The following is a 12505-nucleotide window of genomic DNA, read 5'->3' on the forward strand; positions in this document are numbered from 1 at the left end:
CTGCTCAAGAGGGAGTCTACAGCCAAGGAGTGTTTTACAGAGTCCTGGGATTTCCAGTTAATGCTTAACAGCCCTATGATTTGTATGTTACAGTCTCTAAAGGTTTTAACAAGTTATGCTAATTTGGTCTAAAACCTTTGGATTGGGACAGTTATAATAAACCAGGATGATCCTTTGGGTGCATTAAGTTCAGTGATTACAGACAAAAATATACATGTACTGTATGGAGAAAATACTTTTGTGATGTAGGAAGGAAAAGACATCACAAGGCTGTGATGCTGTTTGATCTTATCCGGAGGCTGCCTCTAAATGAGAAGGTGGCTGAGCCGCTGGCTGCTAACACTCTGATGTATCCAAGCAATACATTTAACAACTTCTCTGAACTTTTCAAGCCAAGGTTAAGTTAGAGCAAACATTTAGCAAAAACTGCAACCGATCTCTTGTGTAGCATTGTGAGATATGCTGTGCATCCACCCTCTGAGAAGAATTTACTGTAGATCCACCTAAAAATAGAGGAGATGCATTTCAGATAGTGTCCATTAGTGTAATTAGAGCTACTCCAGTGAGTCAAATGATGCTATTTTCTTGCTGTTTATTGTTTTTGCTTGATTTGACTTAAAAAAAGGAAAAAGCCTCCAGCTGAACTCATTTCAATGTACATAACTGTAGAGAAGCAATGTCTTAGTATTTGTCAGAAAAAAAAACCTGTGGCACAACTGGTGATTTCTACTTTTGTTCTTTTTCACACTTTATTCCACATGGTCACTGATCCCGAGTTCTCCGTGAAGACACTGATGTGCTTTAGCTGTGAACAAACATGTAATCTTGTAAATTTTTACAAATATTTTGTAATACACGAGATGCTGCTTTCACATTTCAAAACTGCTACTACTGTACTATTAATGTACATCATAACAGACCAAAACAGCATCTAATTTTAAAACTGCTGTTTGGCACACCAAAATGAGGAGAAGACGACGACTAACGGGGGCTGGGGCTGCCTTCTGCACACTGGTTGACAAAAAATTAAATATAAGATGAAAAGAAAGGCTCAACTAGAAGAGTCTCAGTCGACCGACAGGTCTCATGACTAATGACTCGACTATTCGGGGGCAGCCCTGGACTGTAGGCCGCATGTCTTTACAAACTCGTCCACTGATTTGGACTAGTGCAAACAAACTACAGGTGTGAAAATGCCCTAAGTTACAGTTTTTCAAAATTTTAACCCCAGAAAATCTGTTGATACAACAGAAATTCAATCCTATATAAAAGGTTCCATTAAGAAAAATTTATATTTAAATATACACCTGCAAAGGTAACTGCCACAGTTTAGGATTTAATGAATGAACAACCTTCTCCTGATAAATCCTCCACAGACTGAAGCTGTATCTGAGATCCCCACAAATATGCCATGTTTAAACACTTAACACATTTCAGCACGGATGAATGAACTAATATTTAAGGCAGATTTTGTTATGGCCCTCTTATTTTTCTCTTAATGCCACCCCAAACGTACATCCTACAGTAAGCAGAGGCCTGTGGGTTGTGTGGGCCAATTTTAGTTAAGTATTTATTTACAGATCCTCACAGAACCGTCATGTGAATAATTCATCTTCCATGCTCAGAGGAGTCTGTTGACAAGACAGCCTGATGCAGGAGAAAGGAAATCAATGCAGCTATGATGGGCAGCAGACTCCAGCATATCTGCTCCTGACTTGAACACATTAGGCGTCTGAGTGTGTGTGTGTGTGTGTGTGGTTACAGTAGTGACAATACAGTCCTATGTAAAGTGATCAGGTCTTGATTTGCTGATCGGAGTGAAGCAGTGTCCCTCAGGGGCAGACATGCTGCAGTGAAATGTCATCTCCACGTTCCTCCGGTTAGATGGTGTAGACAGTAACCCTAGCGCTCCGCTACACCTGAACCCTCCATCGCAAACAGAAAAATCTGCTGTGGTGTACAAACCACTTAACTGTAAGTCAAATGGATCTAATAATGTGAAGAGTATTTTGTAATGCACAGCTGCAGGAGCCGTCGCTTTTCCAAGTCTAATTTCAATGAACTCAAACTAACGTTATTTGTTCTCTTTATTGAAAAGTGGGTATCCTTTATATTTTCCCCACATGGCGTCAACTGCCTTGCGCTGCCACTTGGAAATTTATCGTCACTAAATTTATCATGCTCTAAATAAAATTTTTAGTGTAATAATAATAATCTCTAAGCCCTAGTAGTCCATTATACAACCAATGCTTTTACTCAGACACAGTGCAGTAAAAGCCCCGTGATAGACTGGCGACCTATCCTGGGTAGATCCCGCCTCACGCCCAATGTTGTTTGGGATTGGCTCCAGCCCCCCCACCTCCTTCTTTAGGATAAGCAGTATAGATAATGGATGGATGGACAGTACAGTAAAAGACAGGTTTGACTGTACATTTTCTCTGCCCACATTGTCCTCCTCACTTTTGTTCATCAGTGCATCAGTAACCATTGCATTCTACTCCACTTTCCTGTTTACCATCACTCAGTCAGCGTCAGCCCCATCCCTCTCTTATTCACTCTCCTCCCATCCTTTTAAATCTCCTTGAGTAGAATGAAGACAAACTGTGGAAAGATAATTGAACACTAACATGAGACAGAGTGAAATGAATGAAGACAGATGAAAAGCCTTCCTTGAGGACGTTTTCGCTCCTCACAGCCAAATTCAGCGATAGAGTGAGTGAGATGCCTCTGTGTTTTTCAGTTCATTGATTTGAGTAACAACAGTAAATACCCAAATTGAAGCTGCCTATTTTACTTAAAAACATAAAAACCCTCTCTGCCTCTTTAACAGTATTATCCCTTATGTTTGTTCTTCACCAGGTTTATTTCAGTTATGCGGTTACTACTACTGGCAGGTTTTAATGTTGCATTTTCTCTTGTACGCACCTGTGGATAACAGAATCGACTGAAATTAGAGCTCGAACAATACGGGAATTTTGAGGCTGACAACATCATCAAACAAACATTTTAAAAAGAAAAGGAGATGCAGTGTTTGTTTTTTTATTTGCTCTGTAATGTTCCAACCTAGCATTACTTCCAAAGATAAGTAGAATATCAATGACAGTAACTAAATTATCTTGTGAGTTTACACATTAGGACTGTCAGAGTGACTCTCTCCTGCTCTTTATTAGATTTGTGGACATTTATCAATTCCAGCCAAACTCTGTACTCCAGTTACATTTTCAAAACTCTCTGGTTCACACTTCATCCTACAAGTTTGTACTTTATAAAACTGAAACACACGGTTTAAAAATACAAAGCATGTAATATAAAGCTTAAATCTAACCACTGGGGTGCTTGTTGAACCCTGCTTTCCAATAACAAGTATCCTATCAAAAAATACTAAACTTACATTTTTCCTTCAAACAAAATTATGATACTACATTTACATTCTTGTTTTCTACATGTCTCATTAACTGGTGTGGATATGCAGCATTAGCCTCAGTGTTTTAGCATGAAATATAACCACGAGTGTATGCAGTATGTGCATGACAGTTTCAGCCAGCTTTCCGAGTTTACTTTAATTGCCAAGCTAACTACGTCTGACAAAATCTGCCAGCAATAGCTATCATTTCAGACAATAATGGTCATTGGATAGAAATGAGAAACCTGCAAGAGAAAAAATATACATTATGAATTTGTGCTAAATCTATTATCCGTGTAAACTGCCTACTGCAACTAGAGGGGAAAGCTTGACAGAGAGAGCAGGGCTCAACCTAATTAATAGCTGACAACCCACCAATAATGTAGGCCATGATGATTCATCAGTCAGGCTCTAAATAAAATTATTAATCAATTAATTTACAAAAGAGCTCATTCAGCAGTTCTATGTACAAATCGACCAGGAATAAACAGCACACACAGGCCCACAATCAACAAACAACAAATTGTGGTAATTTACAACTGGTACGTGTATGTCCAACATTTTTTAATTCAAAATATGAATACTTTACTTGTACTGTCTTGGCTGATAGTTCAAATAAAATCTGTTTAATTTCCCTTTTTGCATATCAAAGCCAAGGACAAGCCCAGCAGTGCCACACTTCACTAGATGCTACCTCTTTAAGGTTTGAGAAAACCGACTGAAATAATCACCATGCTCAACTCAGGAAATTTGTTCCAAATACAGCAAAGAATCCAATTACCTCTCACTGCTGGAGAGGTAATTGCATTGTGTGGAAAGTTTGTGCACTGATGTAATGTGATGATCTAGCCATGTTTACCTACACATCAGGAGGACTACAGGCTATTGAACATTACAAACATTAAACAGCTTTATGAATGTGCTCCAAAACATCAACAATCCTAATAAGAATAAAAAAAATTAAAAAAAAAACTCAGATATGCTCAATCAGCCAAGGATGAGGCAGATTCAGCAGGTGAATATGTAAGAGAACAATAGGAAATACCTGGGTGGTTAAGAAGTAGGCATGCGTATGAATGCTGGCAGGAGATGGTGTGTCACACATATGCACTCACACACACACACACACGAGGCACAGCGAGAAGTAACAAGAAACTCGGCAAACATCAGTTTATGATATCAATATTGATTTTAGATTTCAACGCATTTGGTTCGAATCTGTGGTTTTGACCCAATGCTGCTGTATCTCTGACTCGTATCAATTTTCCAATTCACATCGGTTTATCTTTACACCTCTAGGGACTACCTTGAGGAGACCAGCTGGGACATTGTCTTTGAGACTGTCCTCCTGTAAAAAAAAAATGACTATGTTATTTGTGCCAGCAGGTTATTACGACCAACAGTGACATGTTACAGAGAGATAACTTCTAGCAGTGGTTTTTGGTCAGGTGATTATCTCGCCTTCCTCATGTACGGGCTCTAGTTTTTCTTCTGGTCTCTCATCTGCTCTATATTAAGAACTGTTTTGCCAAGACTCCCTGTTCTGCAATCAAATTGTTCTTACCCATGAATACTGTCACCTTGACCTGGCTCAAAGCCCGAGTTTGGCTCTTGCCCATGTTAGCTTTAAGTTCCATGTAGCACTCTTGCTCAGCCTGCCTCAGCACCTGACCTGGTGTTCCCCTCGTCTAGTTTGTTGTCCCCGTCTATGATAAAGCCACGTGTTCTCATCACTAACATTGCCTCCCTTGTGTTCTTGCATTTGGATCCTCGTTCCAAGTATTAAACAGGACAATGTGTAACTAAAATCATGGAAGTTTTCCCAAGGCATTAAAATCCAGGGTATTAAAAGAGCTGTATTAATAAAAGTAAGACTGCTTTCTGCACAGGTAATACAAAACTACCGTATGTAGAAAAAAAAACTATTAAGGAGGAAAATTTCTAAGGCAATAACAGATTATAAAAATAAAAGAGGGAACTTTTTGAATGGGTAATAAGACAGGTAAGGATTAAATACATTAATGGGCAGGTCTAGGATGACAGTCCCATGAGTAACAGTCAAACCTGTTAATGACTTACACAACTTTTTATGTACATCTGACACTGTGGATGACAGGAGAGTGTGATAAAATATGCCAAGATTTACCTCTACAGACATCAACTGAAAAGGACGATGTCGCTTCAAGTCTTTTTAAGCTGTGGCCAAACAAGGCAATTTATTGTAGGTACAGTACCCCCCCTCAGCATATGTTAGTGGGAGATTTCTTCATATCACTGATAAAAAACCCCAGCTTCAATCAAGGTCACATGTTAATGTTTTTAGCTGTTGCTTTTCAGCATTGAGACATGCTACTGTTGGAATGAGCTGTGTGAATGCAGCATGATGCATAAAATAAAAGCACTGCATTGAAATGTGCAAATTGGACTGGAAAACTAAGACGTATTGTGGGAAATGCAGGTGAGCGGAAGCAGAAAAGAACTCTCTAAAATAAAGCAGAAAAGGCACCATGCTTCCCTGAGCTGAAATAGGCATCTTTAAATTATTTTCTGAAGTATGCAGTCTGGAGTACAGAAAAAAAAACTAAAGTAGTGAATAGAGACAATCCATCAAATAGACAGTCTGCACAGTCAGAGCAAAAAGGGGGGGGGAGAGAAAAAAAAAATCAAGGGAATGGAAACTACCTCATACGAGGCTTGAACACCTTGTTATAAGCAGATTTTAATATCTGTCACAACTCACAAGGAGAACAATGGAAACTCCTCTGACACACAGAGGGAGATATTCACACAGGGATACGTCTCCTTTTTAACACTCACATTTAATGTTTCTAAAAACACCAGTAGAGTGAGCCAAGTTCACAAATTACTGAAGTTTCTTCCTGCCACCATTCATTTTCACAAAAGAAATAAAGAAGTTATAGTGTATATTCAATTATTCAAAGGAAATTCTAACTTAGCTATGATACAAATTTATTTACTTGCAACATAGACTGCATTTTGCTACCTCTAATATTACTATACACAAGAATTATTTGTTGGAACTACAGAAACACTCTAGACCACTATTTATCCAGTGGTGTTACAGAGTGATGCCTTTTCACCTTGTAAACAATCTTCGTCTAACAGCAGACATCGGTGTTTTCTGCTTCTCCACTGGCTGCAGCGAGGTCACAAACCTGACAACAGCGAGTTTCATTATGTCCCGTCATCAATTTAAGTCACGGCGTTAAGATTAGTGTATGTAACCCATGAGAGTCACAAGCTGGGGCTATTCTATTGCATTGTGAGATCAAGTCGCTTCTCATTTTTTTAGTGCATATAATTCACCATTGCTTTTACAGTAATTCTGATATGTCTTTTTTCATTCATTCAGCTTAGAAATGCTGCTCACATTTTCTGCAGGTCCAACAATAAACATGGTTTATAAATGTTTTCACATTATATGGAAGATGTAACATACACCCAACAAAATCAACAAGTCAGGTCTTGCTTTGCAAAGCTCCTTACAGTTAAGATACCTGGTTACTGATCCTGGTCACTCTGGTGCAAAAAGAACAAAACTGACTAAAGTTAACAACATTCTCACCAGAAGTAAATGACCCCCAAACAAGAACTCATTTAGTTACCCCTGAAGTTTAAACAATATAAACCCACATTGGACCTAGCAGCATTAGCTGGTGTTAGCTGTTGCCCTTTACAACAACATGCAAATCAGTGGCCTAATTCTGTGGCCATAGTTTGAAAATAGCAGCTCTATTAATCTGTCTGGTAGCACCATCAGTCACCAGAGTGGCTCTGTGCTCTTTCAGAACAGAGCTGATCAGGTCAGCTTTGCTCCCCAACCACAACACATATTAATTACTGACGTTTACCAGCAAACTTCTCTGATGCTTCCCTTTCACCCAGAGCTTAATCACTACTAAATATGAACTTTGGCCATGTTGTGCATGAATGCACTAAAAGAGCACCGCTCATTGAATGTGCTCATTTTTCCATGAAGGATGAATTGAACAGTTCACTTTGCAACTACATTAAGTAATATGAACTTGAGTTTTATAACGTGCAGGATTATGAACTGAACAACAAAGGCTTCGTTCAACATGGACAACGACTGTAACACCAGTGCCCCATAGAACAAAACTCCCTCGCCAAGTTTCTGCTCTAAATTCCAGGATCACTTGTTTGTGTTCCACTAGAACATCACGTCCCCATGTCAGCACCACTGTATTTTGAAGGCAGAGAATGACACACTATCCACTAGGGCTACACGAGGCTTAAAACAAACGCACCCTTCAGCTGCAGCACACAGCAGAACCCTAAGTGGAGGGAGACTTGCAGGGAGACATTGAGCAAAGGATTTACAGAGATCCACTGGCAAAGAATACCAAGATAGTGATATTTATATACCACTGATATTCACAGTGCACTTCGCATAAAAAAAAAAAATCCTCTAAATCTGCTACTTCAAATCTGTAGATTCTTACTTTCTTTTGCTTTTTGGTGTCATTGTAAAACAGAGCTACAACAGGCAAAATACCACATTTCTGTCTTTGATAGCTACACAATCATGCCATGCAGTTGCATGTTTTAGGACTGTATACTTTTCATAATTTTTTTTTTAAACTTTATGTCCAACAGAAACTGGCGTGAAACGGCCACCACATCTCCACAGCTGCCCGGTCATATTGCTCGTTTTGTCAGACCACCAATCTGAAACCAAAAGATTTGACCTTAGAACACTAGCAAAACTAGATAATTTAACATCTGGAAATCTGGAACCAGCATGTTGTTGATTAAAAATGTCCTAAAATGCTGAAACCATTAGTCAGCACTGTTAATGTTGACTACTGGTTTCAGCGCTAATCTCCAAACCAACAGATTGCAAACTCTACACACTATTATGTGCAAACTACTCTAAAATGTAAAAGTGTGCCGTTTTCTCAGTAGTGTGCAGTATCTAAACTTTCAAGTTTGTTTCCACATACACCCAGGACAAGCTGCTAAATAAAAATGGCTATATGTTTAGGATACACCTGCAAAGTGTTAAGCAACAGCTTGTCCTGTACAAACCATATATTTTCTAATGCAATTGAAATTTAAATGGAAAAACACCTCTACAAAGACAGATATGGCAAACAAAAAAGCAGCTAACATGCATGCACATTCATCACAGCAGCAGCCACCACACTGCCTCACCGACTGCATGTATTATACATTTCAAATCCTATTATTATCCTATATATCCTATTGTTGCAGCAGTTATGTGAATTTGAAGACATTAAAAAAAGACTATTTGCTTAATCTGTCCGCAGCGAGTCAGAAATGCTATTTTAGGACGGTATTATAACCTTGTGAATGCAAAGAAAACAGCTCTGATCCATCATGCCTGGCAGCAATTGTATGTATCTGAACTGTAATGTCTTCTAGCAATGCAGGGACACATTGGTTTGAGCAGTACGGGGAAGGCGAACATGCTGGAGGGGACAGTGCCATCAATCAGCACATAATCTGAGAAGGCACACTGTCAATGACAAAAGAGAAATAAACAGGACAGCCAGGATAATAGAGCAAATATGATTCAATAAATGGGAACAGCAGCAGGACTGTGTGATGAATCTGTTCAGCTGATTTTTCAGTAGCTACACTACAAATCAAACATTAGCAGAGGCTGTCAGTGTGGCACTGAGACCTGTTAAACTTAGCTTATCAATAACATTTTAAGAATAAACTTATGAGAAAGTTTGTAAGAATTTGTAATTACGTGCTTTACTTTAAGCCACAACCAGTGTCAGACTGTATTAAATGTGGGTTTATCAAACAGTGTTTTGCTGCTATTGTGTAAAAAAAAAAAAAAAAAAAAAAAAAACTTTGATCCTCAAACTCAAGTACTCGAGTGTGTTTGTACACATCAATATATGCAAACTGTGTACCAATAAGGGTATCACGTACTCAAATAACCTCTCTCCATCGCCACATCCAGGCAGACTGAGCTTAAGACTCATCTAATTAAAGATGACTTTGTCACTAAACAATAATCCAATACCTTTTCAGGCAGTGCGCCGAAATGATTTATGTCACTGAAAATTGAAAGAGATGTGCCCTTGGCAGTCTCTTGTCTCATATTTGCAAGTCTGGCTGGCAGCTCTGAATGTGCAGTGATAATACTCATTCTGAAAGTGATCCCACTGTGCAAAGTCTTTGAGGCTGTGGACCTTAGAAAAGGAATTTTATGTGACAGGGATTGTGGAGTTGACATTGCCAAGTGCTGGAAAAATGCAATCTTACTATCCGCACAACTAGGTCCACTGCCAACATGTGCAGTTTGTTTTAAAGATTCTAGTGGCATTCAATTTTTTTAAGATTGTGGAGGCATTTTGCTTCTTTTGTACAATTTAAAAGAAATATAAAGCTCAGTGAAAGTTCAGTGAGGAAGAAGAATACTACATATATCACCTCTACTCCTCCATTTATCACTCTTGGCTTCTGTCCATCAGTCCAAAATGTCATGTCTCTGTCAGTCTAGAATTGGAAAAGGAAAAACTGACTTTCTTAGTTTTACCAAAAGCACATGCAGCAAAAATAGTGCCAAGTACAGTTGCACACAAAATCAGCTTTCTCACAGTACTAGTGGAATAGACTGAGCTGGTCTCAACTTTAACACTTTAAGCTGAAGTGCACTGCAATGAGCCCAGAGAACTTTACCTCTCAACCTTTCAACCCTGCAGTCCTCAGCTACAGTTGATGAAGAATAGGGAAAAAAGTGTTTGCAGGCTGTGACATATGCCAGAGGTGGGTTACCAAGAGCTGACATACTGGGGTGTCCAACTATCAGTCTCTCACAGGATATATACACTGTAGTGTATTGGCATAATAACCAACCACATGGGTTTGAAGGATTTACCCTGTTTCTCTACACCTCACTGACTGATTTTCAAATTTTCATTCCAGGTAAACTTGAGGACATGCAGGGGTATATTATGATTTTCTCTGTAATTCTAGCATAAGTTAGCATTGATTGTACCCTGTTTACACAGTAACGAAGCATTGTGGGAGTTCTGTCAGGTGTCACTGCTAACTTTACCACAGCACAGCTGGTGTTTGAGTGTGTGTGGTGCATGTGGGTGTTGCCACAACTACTGTAGAGCAGATGGTGCTTTTCCTCACAAATTTGCTGTTGTCAAAATTTACAGATTTTTTTTTTTCATATTGAAGGCAGAATATATGTCTATGCTGTTATCACTTTTGTTCTCACCAAGGCAGGGGCAGCAGTGGAAGGTACATTCAGTACATACTGCTTATAGCATGCATTTACTTTAAAAGACTACATTCACATTATAGGTCTTAATGCTCAGTTCTGATCTCTTTGTCAGATCCAGTCTTTTTGTGTTGAAGGTTAACATTCATGTTTGTAAATGACATGTATCCACTTTTGGTGTGAATACCACTGAGGTCCTAAGCTGCTACACATGCACAGTTTTAACTGAAATGTGAACCACATAGCAATGCCATTTCTGCAACAGTCAAATTGAACAATTACCATACAATTAAATGTCCCATAAATATGAAAAGTTCCTGGTCTCTTCACTGACCCACGTCGCTGTTGTTGCTCTCCTGCATGTTAATCTTTACTGGTCTGTGAAGGGCTGACACTGAATGATGACAACAGGTGACAATGTGTGCAGAGGAAGGAGACTTAAAAAAAAAATTTCACAGGAATCTGACCTGACTGTTGTGACAGCACTTGCATAGTCAAGAGATCAGCTCTGACTCAGATCTAGGACATTTCCAAATGTCTCAGATTTGAATTGGTTTGTTCACACATCCATGAGGGGATCAGATGTGAGGTGCTTCAGCTGTGATATGAACACGGCTTAAAACACAGCAAATACAAAGTTAACATTGTGCCAAAGCGTAAGCAAGCAACAAATCTCTCTAGCTTAAATAAACGAGATCTAGAGATCTTCCGTTCTACTAGAATTACAATCTGGTGCAGGTTTCTGTGCACTTCTGTCAATGATGGCTATAGCATTAAATTTTAATTTGGTTAAATTGTGTAATAAAACTGTGTTTGTTTATCCCTCCATTTGCCTTTTTAAATTAACTTCCTTCCAGCTCACAGTAAATTGTTCTAACTTATGAGTCCTATAAGAACTGCATGCTGAGATCCAACAAATAAGCTTCTTCCAACAGAGACAAAAGACTGTTCAGGGCAGTGCCGTTATTTAACCACAGAAAGATATAAGCAGTCCTTGCAAAACTGCATATTTCAAGAACTATGCCCCTCGGGAATAGATCTTTAAAAAACTGTTGAACCATCCCAAAACATACTGCTCTTTGCAAAACTATCAACTACCCAAGCGTACTGTTACCTAAACCAACCATCTCTGTTGATTAAACACACACACTGGTGACAGATGCTTGTCTTTACAGTGCTTCTGTATTTAAGGAATTTATATCACAATGCTAGCCAGGTAAGGCAGCTTATTTGTTGGGGTTTACAGACTGTGCAGAAATCAATTTAAAAAAAAAAAACCAACCTAACATTGATTTTCTAATAAAACTAATATAATCACCTGATTAATAAAAATGACAGATGTTTAGAAAAATACCTCAAGTACAACTTCTAAGAACCTCTAAGAACAAACATCTCCAATGTTGAACCTGCCTTTGTGTGTGTGTGTGTGTGTGTGTGTGTGTGTGTGTGTGTGTACTGTATAGGCATAGTAATACTGGATGTGCAACTTCACTACTGACTCAACTGGAAGATGAGAAGTCAAATTATCTGTTGTAGTGATTTAAAGAAGGCACACAGATACTGCAACTTATAAAATACAGTTGTCTTGCACTGCTGAACATAAGTATTTGAACACCTGAGAAAATCAGTGTTAATATTTGGTACAGAAACCTTTGTTTGCAATTACAGAGGTCAAACGTTTCCTGTAGTTCTTGACCAGGTTTGCACACACTGCAACAGGGATTTTGGCCCACTCCTCCACACAGATCTCCTCTAGATCTGTCAGGTTTCGGGGCTGTCGCTGAGCAACGCGGAGTTTAAGCTCCCTCCAAAGATGTTCTATTGGATTGAGGTCTGGAGACTGGCTA

At 38.9% G+C, this 12505-nt stretch overlaps 1 long non-coding RNA gene across 3 annotated transcripts in view; it reads right to left on the bottom strand.

Moving 5' to 3' along the window:
• Positions 1–488: 488 nt before the first annotated feature.
• The window catches only part of LOC109952484 (uncharacterized), a 37579-nt gene continuing 25562 nt past the window's right edge, over positions 489–12505 (bottom strand). Inside the window, exon 3 of one of the 3 annotated variants that reach the window (XR_002273770.1) lies at positions 489–503. This is a non-coding gene — a long non-coding RNA (uncharacterized LOC109952484). Of the gene's footprint in view, positions 504–4736; positions 4752–9907; positions 9923–12505 lie in introns of those variants that run through there. The other 2 variants (XR_002273769.1, XR_002273768.1) reach the window with 2 other exon arrangements.

Source organism: Monopterus albus, unplaced genomic scaffold, assembly GCF_001952655.1.
Source record: "Monopterus albus unplaced genomic scaffold, M_albus_1.0 scaffold463.1, whole genome shotgun sequence".
NCBI lineage: Eukaryota > Metazoa > Chordata > Actinopteri > Synbranchiformes > Synbranchidae > Monopterus > Monopterus albus.